We start from the raw sequence: 20,530 nt of genomic DNA on the forward strand, positions 1-20,530 counted from the left end.
AGTACACCCAGAACTGTCTGTAAATGATAAAAGACTTAAAAATGACCACGGTTAAAGATTTGATGAAAGTTCATAATAATGCATTTGACAAGGAAATTTAGTTATTTCTGAGATATACATTTTAAAGTAATAACTAGAATTATGACTTATAACATTATACCAGAACATATAAGATTTTTAGAAATTTCATGTAATGTCTGAAACATTTATATTAACATATTTCCATACAAATAACCCAATGAAAGTTTAGTATTAGTTGTTTTGTTTGTTTTTTTATACTGCAGGTTCTTATTAGTCATCAATTTTATACACATCAGTGTATACATGTCAATCCCAATCGCCCAATTCAGCACACCACCATCCCCACCCCACCGCAGTTTTCCCCCCTTGGTGTCCATATGTCTGTTCTCTACATCTGTGGCTCAACTTCTCCCCTGCAAACCGGCTCATCTGTACCATTTTTCTAGGTTCCACATACATGCATTAATATACGATATTTATTTTTCTCTTTCTGACTTACTTCACTCTATATGACAGTCTCTAGGTCCGTCCACGTCTCAACAAATGACTCAATTTCGTTCCTTTTTATGGCTGAGTAATATTCCATTGTATATATGTACCACAAAAAAGTATTATTCTTAATGGCAAAATACTGGAAGCCACTCAAAAGTCCCTCAATGGGAAAACGGATGAACAAATTCTGGTATATCCATCCAATAGAAATTTACTTATCAATAAAAAGAAATGAACTACTGATATATGCAACACCCTGGATAAACCTCAAGAGCATTCTGACTAGTAAAAAAAATTTTTCATTCAATCTCAAAACGTTACATACTATATGCTCTTATTAACATAAGCCTCAAAATGTCAAAATTCTAGAGATGGAGAAAAGATTAATGGTTGGTGGGGGGATGCAAATACCAAGATTTAGCATGAAGGAGTTCTTTTATGATGATGAAACTGTTCTATATCTTGATTGTGAGAATTTTTTTTTAATCCTGTGACTTCGGTAAATAATTACCATAAAAGGTAGTCAAAAGTTTTCACCCCACTTTTGTGCAGTACAATCCTGAGTGTTTAAATACACAGTGTTGGTTTAATTAAGCTTAAGTACCAAATTTTTCTTTTATTTTTGGCTGCGTTGGGTCTTTGTTGCTGCGCTTGGGCTTTCTCTAGCTGCGGCGAGCGGGGCTACTCTTCATTGCAGTGCGCAGGCTTCTCATTGCGGTGGCTTCTCTTGTTGTGGAGCACGGGCTCTAGACGCATGGCTTCAGTAGTTGCAGCACACGGGCTCAGTAGTTGTGGTGCACGGGCTTCAGTAGTTGCAGCACGTAGGCTCAGTAGTTGTGGCTCTTGGGCTCTAGAGCGCAGGCTCTGTAGTTGTGGCGCACGGGCTTAGTTGCTCCGTGGCATGGGGGATCTTCCTGGACCAGGGATCGAACCCGTGTCCCCTGCAGTGGCAGGCAGATCATTAACGGCTGCACCACCAGGGAAGTCCCACCAATTTTTATATTTATTAAAAGTGAATGGTATTGATTTTATTAGCAAGCCACAATTTTAGTATACACATGTGGATTATTTTGTGGTAATAACAAGAACAGGGCAATAACAAGATTCATGACGGTGCTTCAGAGGATTATTTGCTATTGTTCTTTTCCTTTCCTGTTTGCAAAGTATAGTCTGTACTCATTTTGTCCAACTTTTCTAGAATCCTGAGTTTCATGTGTAAAATTTGGGGGCTACATAGCACCATTGTGGCAACCTCTTTCTCAGATCACTGCCCTGGTTGGGAAGGACTTCCTAAAACCATGACCTTTCCTCTGCCACACCTGAATTATTGTTTACACCAATTTATTTTCCTGGACATTCTTCCGGTCATTTTCCCTCAGATGTAGGCCATCCAACTGGGTGATTCCATAATGATTGTTAATTCTTTGCCCCCTGGAGAAGAAGCATCCTTTGGAAGGCCTATCTGAGCCTTGGTGCCCCCTAGGAGTGGAGGGCAACGTCTGAACAGTTGCCTACCAACTGGGGTCTTTGTATAGGTGTCCTTCTGGTCCTACGACCTACCTGCTGCTTAAACAAGGCATTTAATTCCTTTTAATTTAAAACTGAGGAAATGAAAGAAATTGAGAAGAGGCAGGATGTCAGAAAGCCAATTAGCGATAAAATAAGGCCTTAGCACAGGCTGACCCAGGTGCAAATGCAACTGTCAAACTCTCAGGAAACTGCCTCTGTGTGCCTCAGTTTTCTCATCTATAAAATGGTTATGTGAACAATGGCATCTACCTCATCCGCTGTTGTGAGGCTTAATTGAGACAATGTGTTTGAAATCTCCTAGCCTAACCCATTGCCTGCCACATGTGAAGGCCATAATACACGTTGATTCCTATTTCTTTTGAAGTTTTACACTATTTCTTAGCCCCTCAGGGCAGTTTGAAGAGAAATGGCTTGCAAGAAAGAGAACTGATTGCTAGGAGTGAACAGGGTTAATTAACTTTTCCCAAGAAAGAAATGTGTTCCTGAAAAAAAATGTATAATATATTGATTAAACCTTTCAAAATGGAGTCACTTTTAAATAGACTAAGCAAAGTCTGTTTTGTGCCAAGCAAATGATCACCCCCTCATGTATCTGTGTTGAAGTTCTCAGAGTAGACGCCCGTACTTGACTTTTCATTATCCTCTCCTCTGGGTTTCAAAGATTAGGGACTAATCATTCCATTCCCAACAGACAGTTCAGTGAGGATGGCTTAAACAAAGCAGGTTGCCCTTAATAACTTTCCTTGTAAAAACACTGAATTTCACTATATTCTTGGGTCTCTGGGAAATTCAGAGAGCACCAGGCAAGACTTGGTCTCCAAAGGGAATATAAACTAGTGAGGAAGAGTAGGAATATCCAATGTAGTAAAACTCATCTGGGGAGCCTAGGAAGGGAGAGCATCTGGGAATCTGAAGATGGTTTCTTGGAAGAAACTGAGGGACAGAAGGGTATGTTTCCATGTATAATTTTTTCTAATGTTCTGTTTCTTGAGGGGTAACACAAAGAGACAGCCTTTGCAATAGAATGTGGGTCCCTCTTTCCCAGCCCTGCAAACCTTCAGGAACCCATTAGCTGAGAACTCCTTGAGGACTAAGGACACATTGTTGCCATCTTTGTATCCCCAGCCCTTAGTACACAGCCTCCTCGGTGAAGGTTTATTAAATGAACGAGCCCCTTAAGGTAGCTGAACACGTCAATACCTTTATCTCCTAATTGCCTCTTTATAATAAGCTGGGAATAAGGAGGTTTAAAACAGTAATTTTAATAGGCTGACTGAAAGCACGTTGAGGGCCGGCACCAGGTTGGTTGTGTTCGCTGTCACCTCCTTAGAGCTTGACAGGGTACCTGACACACTGTTTGTAGACACTAAATAAGTACCTTTTACGTGCGTGCATGAAAACTGCCCCTGGTCCTGTCCTCAAAGCTCAAAGTCGGGGCTTCGCTGGTGGCCCAGTGGTTGAGAATCTGCCTGCCAATGCAGGGGACACGGGTTCGAGCCCTGGTCTGGGAAGATCCCACATGCCGCGGAGCAACTAGGCCCGTGAGCCACAACTACTGAGCCTGCGCTCCGCAACGAGAGGCCATGATAGTGAGAGGCCCGCGAACCGCGATGAAGAGTGGCCCCCGCTTGCCGCAACTGGAGAAAGCCCTCGCACAGAAACGAAGACCCAACACAGCCAAAAATAAATAAATAAATAAATAAATAATTAAAAAAAAAAAAAAAAAAAGCTCAAAGTCGGCCTGGAAGAGTAAGAAAGAGTTCACGAGGAAGGGTGGACTGTCGTGGGCGTCCAAGAATTCTGACAACCCACGAGCGGCCAGAAGTCAATTTCACTTCCTCACTCAGCCATTTGTAGGCGGTTGTAAATCGCCTACTTACTCGGGTCGGGGGGATGCGGGGGCAGCCCGTGTGACCTTACCGCCCCCTGCGGGGACCCCCACGAGCCAAGTCACAGAGGAAGGTAACCCAGAGCGGGGAGCCGGCCAACACGTGCAGCGCCCAGGGGAGGAGGAGGCTGGGCTAACGCAGCCCTTAGTCAGCAGCTGGGCTCGGTTTTGAAACAAAAGCCCATGTCCTCCCTCGGAGTCCGCGGCCGGTCAGCTCCTGGGGGGAAGAAAACCATGCTGCCCAGCCGGTTAGTGGCCCAACTTACTTTTCCGGAGCCTGGGACAAAGGGCCAGCAGTTGTAAGGGAATGGGTGGAGTGCTGGGGACAGAGGACGGGGTGGGGTGGAGTGGGGGGGGGGGCCTGGTCGTCCTGCCCCTCCCCGCCCGGCCGCTAGCGAGCGGGGCTGGGGTCCGCCAGGCACTGCGCACGCCAGCCCCCGGGCAGTCTGCCTCCGAGCCCGGGCCCCCCGGGTCCGCGTCAAGCGGAGGCACCTTTGCAACCCGCGCCCCAGCGCACAGACACACCAGGCCCAGGTTTCATGAATGAAATCCAACCGTGTGGCTATAAATAGCCGCGAAGGCTGCTAACGTCACGGAGCGAGCGGCGGCCGCCAAGGCGGCGGAGCTGGGTGCCGAGCGCTCTATTCCGCCCGGCCGGCCAGCCAGCCTGAGAGCCGGGTGGGGGCGGGAGGAAAAGGGGAGGGCTGGGGGGCGGGGGCGGAAAGGGGCGAGCCCCTCCGGCCCGGCACCGGGAAGAGCGGCCGCGGCGCCGGGCGAGCCCGGGAGGCGAGGCAGTGCCATGCTGCCTTTGTGCAAAGTTGGGCGGCGGGCGGCGCGCCGCGCGCAGGGGCCCCGCACACCCGCGACCGCGCGCAGCCGTGGCTGCTGCTGAGTGGCGGGGGCCAGCGCCCCCCTCGCCCCCCCGCTCCCCCAGCCCTTGAAGGCGGAGAGAGCTGGCGTCTCGCTCGGCTTCAGGGTAGGTTCTGTGTCGTGAGTGCGCTATGCTGTGAAACTTCTTCTCCGAGCGGCCGCCGCGGAGCCCCGCTCCACCCGCCCCGGCCCCGGCGGGTGGCCTGTGGGAGCCCCGGGCCGCGCGCCACGCGGCGGGCAGCGTCCCGAGCGAGAGTCGTGGCACCGAGCTGCTCTGGGAGCCGCCCTCGCCTCTCTCGCGAGGCCGGGAGCCCCGCCATCAGAGGCAAGCAGAAGAGATTCCTAGGATCGCCCGTCCAGCCGCACCCCTAACTTGGGGCTGAGAAAATGCACAACAGGCACCCTTAGCAGGCGGGCTGCGCCGGGACGGCGCGGGGGCGGGGGGCCGCGCAGACCAGAGGCTCTTTTCCTTGGAAGGACGGTGGTGGGGAGGGGGATACCCGAGCCCCTTGGGCGCTTGCACGCCCCCCGACCGGTCAGCCCAGAGTTCGGCGCTCCCCACCACCAGCCGGTGTCCACGGAGTCTGTTGTGAGTTGCTGTGACAACAGTAGGAGCTGCCATGAGGGGCTGGCAAAACACCTTACCTTGTCCCTGCGCGCTCAGCTTTCGGGGAGAAAAACGGGGGGTGGGGATGTGCAGACAGGGAATCCAACCCCTACGACAGAAGACGAAGTGGAAGGAAGGCCCAACTGTGTAAAAATGGACCACCCGATCCTACTGTTCGCTCTGCCGTTTCTACCCTCAGCAGTATCAAACATCTCAACTGAGGTGCACTGTCAATATTTAGACTTGGACAAGCCAGAAAGTTAGAGGGGAGCGCCAGGCGCAGGGTTCTGACTTGGTTTTGCACGTCAGCACACGAGCTGTGCCTTTCGAGCTGGCTGCACACGTTTGCTGGGGTTGGGGGCGGGGAAAGGCACGAAGATCGGTATATACACAAAGGCACCCAGACCTAGGAAGACCTAGGAAGTTAAGACCAGAGGAGTCGCCTTAACTTTGAACTTCCCCCAACCCGTGCTGTTCACGCAGCTCTGTTGAACCCCAGCCAGACGCTCAGCTTGAGGTTTCACTAGTTTGGGGCTCCCCACCACCAACCGGGGCAGTGCTGCATGTTCTACACCGTACTGTGGATCCTCTCTAAGCTGCAGAAGTATGTTATCAGTAGTTTTCATCTCTGTATAACTGTGCTCTCACTATCAGCAGATATAAATAGCCAGTAGGCTGTGTGTGTTTGATTTCAGCAAACGCTAGGCTTTTCTAAACATACAGATAAGTTTGTTTAAAAACACTCTTCAGAAATTTGGAATTATATTTCATTTCCGGTAACTTTGTAGATGCCCAAGAGGGTCACTGATTGCTAGAAAAGAAACACAAGCTCTTTTCAATGTAAATAATGTCTACACACCGCTCCGCAGGTGAAGTGGGCAGCAAATTATTATTCAACTGAGTTTCCTCTGAGATGCCTGGATTGTATTTGGACGTATTCGTGGGAAGTGGATTTAACTTGTTCATCCCAGCGTGGAAGACTTGGAAAACTCAGTCGGAAGCAATGAAATCATAGTACCCTTAGCTTGCCCCGTTGATTGTTGTTTTGAGAGGAGCGTAAATTTAAGTACATAGGGGCTATGTGTGATCAAAGAGGTGGAAATAGAAACATAGGTAGCTCGAGGTCACTGGCACAACAGCATAACTTATTAACTATACAAATGTAATCAAATAGTAAAAACCAGAATCATTTGGACTTTCACTTATGATAATAGGGTCAAAAAAATGCTATTTTGGAGGAATAGCATGTCCACTTCGTTGACTTCCGTATTGTTAAATGCCTGTAAGGTTTTCCTTGTTCCTATTCCTGAGTTTGTGGTTAAGTGCTTTTCTCTGTATCATCCCCAAAGGCTCAGAAACAGACTTTCAGAAATGCTGCAAAAAGTTAACCTAGCTATTTCAGGATGTATATGACCCCAAGAAATGCCATTTTAACACTGACACTTGGCAAAAGTAAAGCAGATTCTGCCCTTTGGGGGGGGAAAAAGGAAAACAATGTATGTTAAAAATGTCAGTGGCTCCCCATGTGCTCCTAGCAAGCAGCAGGATTTATAAAGTATTTCTCTCTTTTGTGTAGGTAAGTCCAGCTGTGAGCGGGGTGTTCTGTTCTTCACTTCCAGCAAGCCAGGTCAGTGTTCTTTCTGCAAACCCATGACCATAAATTGCTGACATCCTGTGTCTAATTCTGAGCATGCATTTCAGAACAACTTTCTTAGTCATTTGTCTTAAAACAGTTTGTCTTTGTCATGTTTTTATTGACTCAATTATGAATATCACAATTTCAGTGATTATTAAAATTATTCTAGTTACCCTGTGAGCAAAATGGTACTAAAATGGGCCTTGAATCAGTTTATTCTTTATAAGACTTTTCATTTTCACTTTGGGGGGAATCCAAGTGGTGCCAAAATAGCTGAAGATACTGGGGATTTGGGTGCTTGATAACTAAGATTTTACATCTATGCTAATCTTAGCGCTCTAAAGCTGAAAGAAAATTGATACAATAATACCTGACATTTTTGAGCATGAACCAAAGTTCAGGTAACGTGCCGCATTCTTTATACTATGTTCTCAATCTGCATCAAAAAAATCCCTGTTAGGTGTAACTGCTCCCTTGGTCACCAAAGGACAGGTGAGGAAAGTTCAGAGAGGTTAGGTAATAGGTTCAATTCCTGCTTCGCTAGTAAATGGAAGAAATAATATTTTTTTTCAAGTGCTGTCTTACTCCAAAACCTAAATTCTCTAATTGGAAAAATCTTATCTCCAGTAGAGAAACTGGGACCACGAAAGGTTTAGCGACTTGCCTAAGATAACTTGGTAATTACAGCTTATGTAGTAACATTCAGTGGCACAGCTGTTACAAAAGAATAAATTCCATTCTCTTAAGTATTGTAAAACAGCAAAATATTAAGTATTCATGTGTACTTTCTGGCATGGCCCTGTCAAAAATTTAAGAAAGTTTTTTACCATGGGGTCTCTGGTTTTAAGGATCTCACAAACAGATTTAAAAGACAAGATATTAAACATTCATGTAGTAAAAGTGAGAAAATAAATCAAGATCATACATGCCAGAAGTTTGAACTGAGGGTCAATGGTACATTTACGAGAAGTTCAGCATTTTCCACCCTGTGGGACTACTTTGCAATTCCATGTATGCATGGAAAAAAATTTCCAAGCACATTTTTGTCAGGATAGATAATAAAAGGGTGAGAGATTGAAGAAAGACAGAATGTAGAATTTCAAACCAAGAGGGAGACATGCATTCATTTAGAACTGCTAAATTACAGTATCTCAAACTCAAGGTGTTATTGCTTCAAAAGCATTGAAACAAAATTGTGAGCTGTCTGAATCTTCACAGCATCAACGAGAAAGCATTACAATTTGGCATACTGGATTCCTTCTGAAACCTCAGTTTGTCTGATATGTGCCACGTAGATAGATTTGGATACCTAATAGTTAAATACCAACTAAAGTCCTGAAAATGGCCAGTATTTAAAGATTAAGCAGGACATTTTCAGTTTTTGCCGGGGTTGACAACCGTCTCCTTCCCCCCTTTCATACTCCCCTCCTACTTTCTGTAGAATAATTTGTAACAGTTGTTAATCCTTCTCAGAGAGTATTATATAAAGGGATAATAAAAAATAAAATGGGGAATAAATTACTAGAGAAAGCTTTACTATATCATCTTTTTTAATGTACTGAAAAACCCCAACTCAAGCTAATAACCCTAAAAGCTTAGTTAAGGGATACTTTTAAGCATGTAAGGGGTTGTTATAAGCTGTCCTATTACACCTTTGTCCTGTAAAAGTTGTTATATAGTGTATCATTACAAAATAGATCATAAGAGCACTGTTAGACTGGGAAGATCCCATTACAGGTTAAGGCCTCATTATCAACTGATATTTGCTTAGCTATGACAATGGTATGTCGTAAATTATCCATATAACAACTATAAACCTATAATTACTTAAAGAGTAAAATTATACTCTGAATCATATAATGTTAGCACCAAAAGAAGCTTCAGAATGAGCATGGTATCTCTAGTAGTAAGTTAATTAGCAATCATTTGTTTGCTTTTTTGAACTTCAGAGGCTTTGGTTAATACGCTTGACTTATCTTAAAACATGCCTGGAAATATTTGACACTTTACTATGTTTTTTTGCTCAGGAAATTTACCTGTAGAAAACAGGAATTTTTTCTTTAACCTTTCTATTGGTCTTCCTTTTAGAAAACAGGCAGTTCAACCTCATTATGTGAAGGCTAGGGTTCAAAGAGTACAGGCGATTTGAATCTGGTTCTTGTGTTCATCTTCTTTTGTTCACCCAGTCTTCCCACCAACTTGGCAACACCAAAACAAAATTTGGACAGGGAAGGAAAAATAATTCACAAAAAGTGTGGTGCATGTAGAGAGGGGGAGGGGGTGGGAGAGTGTTTGAGTGCTGGGGGAGGGGATGGGGAAAGGGAGAGCTCTGGCAGGAAGGGCAAGATGCAGTCACTCAAACGGATGGGATGTGTATGGATTGATTATTGATATGTCAGCATCAAAATTGTTTGTTTTTTTTGGTGGGGCTTATAAACAAAGTAAGGTCACCTTCTCCTAGAATCTTTTGTTCTTTGTGCGCATTGGGCAGAAACTGGGAAATAGGCAAAAAAAAAAAAAAGCCACTAAAATGAAATGTGGGTCTGACAGGCACTCTTTCCAGATGTCCCAGGACACTCCTGTCTTCAGACACTCCCTCCAGCTGTCCTGTCAAATACATCAACATTTCTCTTATAAGGTTTTATCCACTAAGGGTGAATTAGAAGGTTTTACGAAGAAAGAAAGAGATAGATGCCAGTAGGTCCAGAAGAAGCATGATTACATTTCTCCACTCTGCACCTGAGTTTGTTATTGCATAGACACAGATTAATGGCAAGTTCCCAGTGCTAATGAGGTACAGTCTCAGGCTCCATCCCTCCGTGGAGAAATTTCCTTTGAATTGTTACCCAGTGGTAGTCCAGACCCCTAATGACCACTGGAATAACAATAACCAGTACTTAGTATGCTCCTACTAGATGCCAGACACTTGACTGCATTACAGCTAATATTCATTATTAATTCCAATTTTACAGAAGCCTAAGGGAAACTCAGATATGTTAAGTCAGAGAACTAATTGGAGGTAGAGCTTGGATTTGTACCCAGATCTGTCTAAGAACTTGAATATATATTTGTTTTAAATATATCCTGGGGGGAAAAAAACACTTTAAAAACATTAAATTCCAGGTTATTCTTGCAGATGGTAGAGTACAGGAGTTAAGTAATTATTCTTGTAGGGTTTTTTGAATTTTGGTTTTTTTGTTGTTTTTTTTTTTTGTTTTATATTTGGTAACTTGAACCACACAGCAGTCTTGTCTGGACAGACTTGTTAACTCTTCAGGTCATTTCTAATATATTTTGATGGAAGTCACAGTTGTTAAGCAGTTGAGTCATGGAGGGTTGAATCATGGACCCGGAAAGGTTCTTAAGGATACTTAATCCAACCTCATGTAGGTGAAAGAAATCTGCCACCCAGAGAAGCAATGTAACTCACCACTCTTACAGTTTATAAGTGGCACAGCTGGAACTGAACCCAGGTTTCCAAGGCCCAGCCCAGGGCTCAATACTATTACATAACACTGCCTGAAACGTGCCAAGTCTTCTGAAGCCTCCAACTTAGCCCAAATTACAGCTATCAAGTTTGAAACACATCTGAAACCTAATATACATCCAGAAATGGGTGATAAGAGGATTCCAGCAATGTAAAGATAAGGTGGGTACTAGGAGAAGCCTCACTTATCTTCACTGACACCAATATAGACCAGTCTTGCCTCGTATTCAAAACATAACAGCTCCATACTCTTGATCCCTTCCAAGCTGTCTTTGTTGAGATACCTGTTTTCACCAAGTATGGAGCTTTTTAATTTTGTCTGTGGAGTTCTGGCTTTTTATTAACTATGTGATGTGGGTGACATACTTCTTTGAACCTTATTTTGCTCGTCTGTAAAATGCTAACAGTATCACCTCTGTCAGAGCATTATGCGGATGCTGTGAAATCACACATGTAAAACAGATAGTAGGTGCTCATTAAGGGTGAGTTCTCGTCCTAGCCTTGCTAAAGTATCTTAAGGGAAGATGTTATAACACATAAGGGCATTCATGTCATTTTGCTGCTAAATGTTCTTCAGTCATTTGAAGTCTGATATTGCAAGGAATGATTATAGTGACCTGTTTTTCTTGGGTGAAAATGGGCCCAGTTGTGTCTCAGTACCAGTGGCGTGGGCACACCTGGGTACAATTACATTTGTCTTCTTCATGCTCTAGGGTTACCAGGGTTTACTTGAATTATTTTATTGCTTCGGTTTCTGCCTCAGACTAATACCAAGCTCCTCTTGAAGATTTGTGGCTCTCATTTCCTTCCAGACACTGTTTAAGTATCTAACGTGTTTTCCACATAGACCTTTGCATCTCAAAGCATCCGCTATGTTTTCAGCCAAATAACTAAGAAATATTTCCAGAGAATAGTCTTGCCAGTAAAATATTTTTGCTTTCAATTTCAAAATATGTGAGAGTTTCCTCCCATCATTTCAATTAACTCTAGTATTGAATCTTTCCTGTGCATTGGCCCTGTCTTTTCTCTTTGCCCTGGGTTGCTGACTGCTTTATTGATTGGGAAAAACATAAGCACTACAATTTCCCCCTTTCACCCGCAGCACTTGATAGCTACCCTGGCCTAAATTACATCTCTGGGAAGTGTTTCATCACACTCCTCTATCCAGCTGCCACGCTTTGTCATGTGGCACTTGCTGCCCTGCTTTGGGTTTTAGGAACCAAGCCTTTGGCAATGTGTCCTATTCATCCTATACATGCAGGAAAGCTACTGATACGATTATTTTCTTACTTGTACTTTTCCCCCCTTTTTGACTTTAATAATCCAAGTGGCCTAGAATAGCCTTTATTTTCCTAGTGGCTCAGTTTTCCTTTTCAGTATTTGACCAATGTGACAAATGGCAAGATGTATGTCCTTTTCTTCAGGCTTAGGTGTAGCAATTAGTTGTTTTCCCCAGTGCTATGGCTCAGCTGGTGCGAGATGCTTACAGATCACCACCTGCTAGACTGTTACTAGTCTCAAATCGGTTATATAAGTTTCAGTTCATACTAAGAAGTTTATTTTTAAAGCAGTGCTTCTCAAACTTTAATGTACATACACATCACCTGGGCATCTCGATAAAAAGCAGATTCTGATTCAGAAGTTCTAGGATGAGACCTGAGATGATGTGTTTCCCAGGGGCTCCTCACTGATGCCGGTGCCACTGGTCTGAGGACCACATTTTGAGTAGTGAAATATACTATACTCTCTAAAGTATAGTCATTACTCTATCTTATGCTGAAACTCATGCCTTGGAGGCTGTAAGGCTCCCATCTTATTTTGTTTGCTTCTTTCTTAAATTATAATAGAGAGTCATGGAATCTTATGAAAGTCATGAAAGGGATAGGCTGGTAAATCAACCAGCACTCTGGGGAATAAAGGAATGCATTTATGTGCATACATAAGTTGATTATAAATTTTACTGACAAAGGATGTGTGTAGCATACAATTTATAAATAAAAATAAAATAAATAATAAATAAAGCATACAATTTATAAATAAAAAAATAAAATAAAGAATACTCTTTGTTGTGAATTCCGTCTAGCTAGCTAATTGGGTCTCACAAAACACTTGTTGGTTTTTGAGAACTGACCTGTGGTACAACTGATGAGTGTAATTCCCATATAAACGTTGGCTGATATTTTCCCTTATGTTAATGAGTAAGATAAAAGTGAAATAACAAAGACATATGTCAGAACTGTATGCATTCATCAAAGATATGAATGACTTCTTTGCTGAACCAGATAATAGCTTTTAAATACTATAAAGATATTTCCTGAAATGTACTATTCATAATGTAACAGCTAAACATATTACCCACTTTTAAGCTTAATCTGCATTATTAACATTTTAAAATCATTTTCTTAAGTCAAGACAATCAACAGAACAATAAAGCAAGCCCTGATGTGAAGCGGTTGCCAATTTCACTGGTATAAATACTCCCATCATGGCCAATTTGAAGCCACCATTGTGACTGAGCTGGAGTTGGAAAGAGAGGGTACAGTAGCACACCGTTATCTAGCATTTCCACCATAGCGATAAAATTTGCATAAATAACCTCAAAATATAGATAACAATAAAATAAATACAAAGGGTGAGTTCTGAGTATTTAGTACCTTTGTTTTTAGTATACTTTATTTAATTGAAACTTTATCTACTTTAATTTTCAATACTGACCCTATTTTTTTTTTTTAATGATTATTCTATGTTTATTTTTATTTATTTTATTTATGGCTGTGTTGGGTCTTCGTTTCTGTGCGAGGGCTTTCTCTAGTTGCGGCAAGCGGGGGCCACTCTTCATCGCGGTGCGCGGGCCTCTCACTGCCGCGGCCTCTCTTGTTGTGGAGCACAGGCTCCAGACGCGCAGGCTCAGTAGTTGTGGCTCACGGGCCCAGTTGCTCCGCGGCATGTGGGATCTTCCCAGACCAGGGCTCGAACCCGTGTCCCCTGCATTGGCAGGCAGACTCCCAACCACTGCGCCACCAGGGAAGCCCAATACTGACCCTATTTTAACAGGCTTGCAAAAGTCCTGAAAACTTAACAGTTGGTTCGTGGGCTAGTAGAGGCTGGCTCTAGCACACCACTGGATATGGACCATCTGGTCCCAGTGATTCTCAACCTTTGCTATACACTGGAATACCCCCAGGAATTTATAACCTACGGTTTTAGTAAATTCATGTTAGGGCCCAGGAATCTGAATTTTTAAAACATTTTTATTGAACTGTATCTTATTTAAAGAAAAATACACAAATCATAAGTATATAACTTAAAGAATTATCACAAACTGACCACACACCTTCACCTAATCTAACCAACACCTAAATATAGAAACAGAACATCACCAGCACCCAGAATCCCTTCTTAAGCCCCTATTCAGTCACTACCCAATCGAGGCAACCACTGCCTTGACTTCTAATACCAGGAATTAGTTTTGCCTGGTTGTGAACTTTTATATAAATGCAATCTCTTTTGTGTCTGGCCTCTTCCCCTCAATATTATGTTTGGAAGATTCATTATAATGTATGCAGCAGTAGTTCATCCATTGTTTTTTAAAGAAACTCTTCAATTTTATCTTTTTTTTAATTTTTATTTTATTTATTTATTTGGCTGAACCAGGTCTTAGTTGCGGCACGTGGGATCTTTGTTGCGGCATGCGGGCTCTTAGTTGCGGCATGCATGTGGGATCTAGTTCCCCGTCCAGGGATCGAGCCCGGGCCCCTGCATTGGAAACGTGGAGTCTTACCCACTGGACCAGCAGGGAAGTCCCAGGTCATCCATTTTTAGTGCTGTATAATATTCCATTGTGTGACCAGGCCTCAATTCATTATTTCTTTATCCATCATACTGTCGATGGTTTGTTTCCAGTTGCTGGCTATTACGAATAGTGCTACCAAGGACATTCTTGTGCAGGCAGCAGTATTTGAAACAAAACAAAGTCCCCCAGTGATTCGAATGAGCAGCTGATTTCTTGACTGCCTTCTCTATAATTTCCCCTCCTCTCTTTTATTTCTCATACGATGTGACCAAAGCTATTGCTTCTTTCGTGTGAATGTACTTTTAACACTTTAAGCCATGAAGCTGTGTGCTTCCATTCATTACAGCATGTTCTCCTGGCTCTTTTCAATTTAGGTTCACCAACACCCCCTTTCATCAGGACATCTGCTCTTGTGCACTCTAAATAGGGATGAGATTTGGCCTCACATCAATAGCATGGAGGAATATTAGACATGGTGGAGATGGAGCCAAGGCTAAATTTGGCAGCCGATCGTTAAGGCTCCTGGAAAGAGGATTCAAGGAAGGGAAATTGTTTCCCTTTGTGTGTATCAAACAAAAATCAACAGCAAACCTTTGGAATATTTCCGATTCTAAATTTTTAAAAAATTGATTTGTTTGAAGTAGACCAGGGACTCTCTTCTGACACGAGAACTGACATCTCTCAAAGTCTCATGACTTGATCTGGAAAGAGTACAGAAGGCGGTGTTCCCGTGGGCTTGTTCTACACCTAGTGTGCAGCCGGTGTAGCCTTGCTGCATTGTTCTAGGCTGAGTGGCTGTGTAATTTGTGTCTTTGGGCCTATTGAGATATTAGTTTCTTTGATAGAAGTCAAGGGAGCTGAATGACCAGGAGCTCCAAGATGATGCTGTTGATGGAGTAGGATGGGTGCTCAGAATGGAAAGAAAGGCGCCAACAGCAGCAAGGCTGTTTCCTGCCATATGAAAGGCACGTCACTTACAGCTTTCATGATATGCAGAGAAAAAGTAAAGAATAGACACTAATTCCACATAATGAAAGAAGAATATATTCCCACACACATAAATATCAGAGTCCCTGGTTTTCCTACCTCCCCACCCTCACTTTTTTGTAAAATGTCTTTGTTATAAAATAACACATGTTCATTATAGAAAAGATGGAACATGTATGTAGATAAGAAAAAAAGAAAAATTAAATCAGTTATCCCAGTTGGTATTAATATTTTAATGTATCTCTATCCCAAATATTTTTGTGTATATTTAGGAACATAATTTTTTTTAGGTACATGATTTTTAAGGAATGGTGTTACTCATGAACCTCTAACGAAAACAATAAATGTACTCCTATAACATATTTTTAACTGCTGTATACTCTCCCATTATATGGACACTTTTTAAAAATCCCTCCCCTGTGGTTGGATTTCTAAAATTGTTTCCAATATTTTGTTTCGACAGTAATATGATGAACACTCCTTTAATGGAATCTTTTTGTAATCCTCAATATTTTTTTAGGAGTAAAGTCTTATAACTGGATGAAAGTTATGGACATTTTAAAGTCTTTTGAGTGCCAGTGGCACTCCAAAATAATGATACCATCTTCCACTCCCACAAACAGTGCCTCATCCTGCTTTTAAATAATGTACAATCTTTCATGTAATAATTCCTACCTAGAGTTGGAGGGTATAAGAACATGGCCTGAAAATACTAGCTAGAATCCACACATTGCTGGCAGCCAATAACCTCGAATAAAATAAGAGATTTTTAAGGTGTTTGTCCACCAGCATTTTTGGGTTTATGGTCTAACATTGCTAAGAAATCCTGGGGGGCAGGTGGTGGTGGGGGAAAAGTTTTCTTCATTTGCCTGAATGAGAGCATAAGCTAATCCTAACCGACATGTTATAGTCTCATAAATGATTAAATGCAATTGTTTGATTGTCATCATATCTGAAGGTTTCGCAGCAGGGGGTCTTTCTGGTGCTACAGACGCTAACCCAAGTGACATCTTTAGAGAATACTTGGAATGAACAATTTATGACAGAGGACTATAGAGACTTCTCTATACAAGGACGGATTTTTAAGGGCATCTAGTCTGCAGACTTGATATGAGCTTTCTCAAACGAGCGCTTTGACATCTCTTTAAAGACTTGGCCAATACTTTAATTATCAGTTCTTGACAAAGCTTCCTGATCCAGCCCTTAGCTAAGGCTCACCCACATGAGGACTACAGGCCCTCCGAAAACAATGTATAGTGTCCTTTGTTGCTTTATATATATTTTTGACTTTAAAAAAGGATGTTGAAGTATAACGTGCATAGAGAAATGTGTCTAGATCACAAGTGTACAGTTTGATGAATTTTTGCAAACGGAACATACGTCTGTAACCAACACCTAGATCAAGAACCCCACTTCTGGTCACCACCCCACTGCATCCTCAGTATGTCTGAACCGCTTCAAATTTTATGTCCTGGGTAAGTCACTCATTTACAGAATTTGATTTTTGACTGAACCCTTCCGTAATATGAGCTAGCGGCAGTCAGCTTTGATCGAACTATCTCCCTTATAACTGAGAATATGTAGAATCTGCCTTTCCAAGTAAAGATTATAACATTAAATTCATGCACTGAGTGTGCAACAATATTTATGTGTTTGTGATTTGCAGGTATACAAATACACAACAGGCATACAAACGAATTTGGAACTTTTTTTCTTACTGAATATAAAGCTGATTGTACTACATTTATCCAACTTAAAAAAATCTTAACTACAGTTGATTGCCACAGAATAGTTCATGGGCTAAGTTCCGAACAATTTCTTAAAATTGCTCATTTTCGTTACCATAAGTATTCCCTTTAAACACTCAAAATTTAAAAGCCAAGAATTTTTCATCTCTTTGAGATAGAATCGTATATTAAGTATCCTGGTTGTCCACAGCTGTCTCTTTTGGCTCAATTGCTATGTCTGATATTCAGCAAGATATCATTTAGGTTCCTATGTTCTTTTTAGTTGAGAGGTTGAGTCAGAAAAAAACAGGTGTAATAGGCTCACTATGCTTTTTAAATACATGGTTTTGAAAAACAATTTATGTATCATCAAAAATCATTTTTTATTATTACTGGAGTGTACCAGTGTACTCTTAGTAGAATTAACAATCAAGGGTTATGCTTATGTACTCATTACTTTTTTTAAAATAGTTTTCCCATTATAGAAGTAATACATCTAAGAATATTATTCAGCCAATAAAAAGGAATGAAGTACTAATACATGCTACAACATGGATGAACTTGAAAACATTATGCTGAGTAGAAGAAGACAGACACAAAAGGCCATTTCTTGTATGGTTCCATGTATAAGAAATGTCCAGAGTAGGAAAATCCATAGCAACAGAAAGTAAATTAATGGTTTCCAGAGCTGGAGGGAGGAGGGAATGAGAATGTCTGCTAATGGGCACAAGGTTTCTTTTAGGGATGATGAAAATGTTCTAGAATTAGATAGTGGGAATAGGTGCACAACTTTGTGAATATAATAAAAAACAAACAAACCCTGAATTGCACACTTTAAAAGGGTGAGTTTTATGGCATGTGAATTTTATCTCAGTTTACCAAAAAGAGGTAATGTATTTTCACTGTAGAAAATTTGGAAACTACAGGAAAGTAGAAAACTGGCAACAAGTTACAGCCCCATGATCCAGCCACAATCACTGGCATCTGTTTAGTGTACTTCCTTCCAATTTATTTGCCATGTATTGTTGCAGGAGGGGGAGACTGGTATTGTTGCCCTTTAGATGGCAAGGGCACAATTTATTAAATTTTATGTATTCACTTATCAAAACCCACCCATCTCTTCTGCTCCAAACAAAGGGCGGGTCCCCAAGGAAGATCCATTCGTTGGCTGAGGGGAATGCACGTGAGAGAGGCAGAGAGCAATGGCCAGCCCTGTGAGAGGGGATGAAGCAACACCTGAAGGGAAAAGCTCTAGGGTCCCGAGAGGCAAAAAGACAGGTTTGAGCAGTTGCCATGGAGGCAGAACTCTTCAGGGAAACATCCCAAAGAGACTTTTTAGAAGTTTTGCTGCAAGATGCCTGATACATTATGTGAACCACATCTCTCTATTCTTCAATACCTGTATTGTTTTCAAGGCTTTCTAAAAGTCACATTTTTGTCCCTTTTAGATGTGTCACAGTGGTAAGGTGGTACTTAGAGGGAGAGAACAAGGAGGCTTGATTTTATTCGAGTTACACGTATTCATTTTATGTAGTTTTTGTCAACTATATTTCAGATGACTCTCCTGCACTTTCCCCTCCGTAGTGATACATTAGCACTTCTCTCAGTTACTGCAAACTCAATGTAAACATAATTTTAAATAATGATAATCTTAACAGATCAGAGTTACTGAATGTTCTCTTGATGGCTGGCATAGTGATTAAAATATTTTACAAGCATTATCTAATTTCATCTTCACAACAACCATTGAGGGAAGTCATTATGCCCAGTTTACAGATAAGCAAATAGAGGCTTAGAAAGATTAAGTAATTTGCCCAAGATCACATACCAAGTACCTTAAATAATTATCCCCCGACTTATCATAGACAGGTGGTTTGCAATTTTTCCTTATTCTTAATAAAGATGTGATAAATATATTTGCTTTTAAAACATTTTCCATTTATAAAGTTATTTCCTTAGATGGGTATTTTTCAAATTTCCAAGTGGTGGAGTTTCTTGGTTGCTGTCATAAAACCTTTCCTCTTAACTTTTTCATTTATTTCTTTGTGGCTAGAGAATTTGGTTGCTATAACTTATGTTCTGAAGGATATTTGTCTTTATGATCAGCCCATATATAGGCAACTTTTAAAATGTGCCAAGAACACTTGAAAAGAAAGCACTCTCTTATAGATTTTTTTTAAAATGTGGGTTATCTATTAACTTAATCCCACTTTTTATGCTATTCAAGTCATCCGTGTGTTGTATTTCATTTTTGCTTTCTTCATCTGATGGCGATTCTGATTATTCATCTCGTGTCAGTTATTTGCATTAACTTCTCTTTTATAAAATTTGTCTTCCTTTTTATTACATGCCTTTTAATCTATGAAGGGTCATTATTACTGCTATGCTTCTACTATGAATTGCCCTTTTTTACCTTCTAATTATCTTTTACAGATAATTTTTCTATATAAATTTGAAACCAAAGGCTAAGTAACTGTAGGCTGGTCTTATATTCTCAACTGGTTTTGGTTTCCACAGTTCTTTGAAACTGAAATGCCCATTTTTCTCATTTTTAATTATCTCTGGGTGTTTTGGCAAGTATCTTTGAGCAGTTTAATTCCTTAAAGACATTTGAGTTTTTGCCCCCGAGTCTTTTTTTTTTTTTTTTTTAAGTAATGCAGATGACTTTTTTTTTTTTGGTCTGCGTTGGGTCTTAGTTGCGGTACGCGGGCTCTTTCGTTGCAGCGTGCAGTCTTCTCTCTAGTTGTGGCGTGTGGGTTTTCTCTCTCTAGTTGAGGCACGCGGGCTCAGTAGTTGTGGCGCGTGGGCTTAGTTGTCCCGCGGCATGTGGCATGTGGGATCTTAGTTCCCCAACCAGGGATCGAACCCACGTCCCCTGCATCAGAAGGCGGATTCTTTACCACTAGACCACCAGGGAAGTCCCACCCCCTGAGTCTTTAATATCCAAAAATAACTTTATGTTGCCTGACAATATTGCCTGACAATATTGGTTGTCACACCAATATTAATTTGACCTGATTCACAAATTTATTATATCCTTTTTCTTTGAAAGCTCTGTGGTTTCTATTGCATTAAAATAATGTATTGGTGAAGTATATGGTCATCTGTATTACTATTTCTTGATAGAAATGTTTTCGCCATTAGTTTTAGAAGATGTTTTGCTAAGATACTTACAGGATTATTATACAACTATTTTTTGCTGAAAAATGTATAGCTTTGGAGTCTTCTTATCTTCTTCTCCTTCTTTTTCTCCCCACTACATCCTCCTTTTAGTACTGGGAAAAATTTGTTCTATTAAATCACATTTTGCAACCTTATTTCTTCAAGAGCCCTACTATCTATGGGATTGCTTTTCAACAGTTAGCCTCTTACCTGATATCTTCCATTACATCATTTTCAGATGGCCTGCCTTCTATATTTAGAGTTTCTCATGTTTGGCCTCTACCTCACGAATTCATTTTACTAAATTTTCAAGGCTGCTATTGACTGTTG

At 41.4% G+C, this 20,530-nt stretch overlaps 1 protein-coding gene across 8 annotated transcripts in view; it reads left to right on the forward strand.

Annotated features, from left to right (window-relative positions):
- The first annotated feature begins 4,038 nt into the window (after positions 1–4,038).
- The window catches only part of RHOBTB1 (Rho related BTB domain containing 1), a 69,893-nt gene continuing 53,401 nt past the window's right edge, over positions 4,039–20,530 (forward strand). For 2 of the 8 annotated variants that reach the window (XR_014249008.1, XM_082407436.1), the window contains exons 1-2: positions 4,554–4,907; positions 6,985–7,035. The gene's annotated coding sequence lies outside the window, so the exon portion shown is untranslated. Of the gene's footprint in view, positions 4,180–4,544; positions 4,908–5,785; positions 6,013–6,984; positions 7,036–20,530 lie in introns of those variants that run through there. The other 6 variants (XM_082407437.1, XM_082407441.1, XR_014249007.1 and 3 more) reach the window with 6 other exon arrangements.

Source organism: Balaenoptera borealis (genome assembly GCF_965194805.1).
Source record: "Balaenoptera borealis genome assembly, chromosome: 10".
Classification (NCBI taxonomy): Eukaryota; Metazoa; Chordata; class Mammalia; order Artiodactyla; family Balaenopteridae; genus Balaenoptera; species Balaenoptera borealis.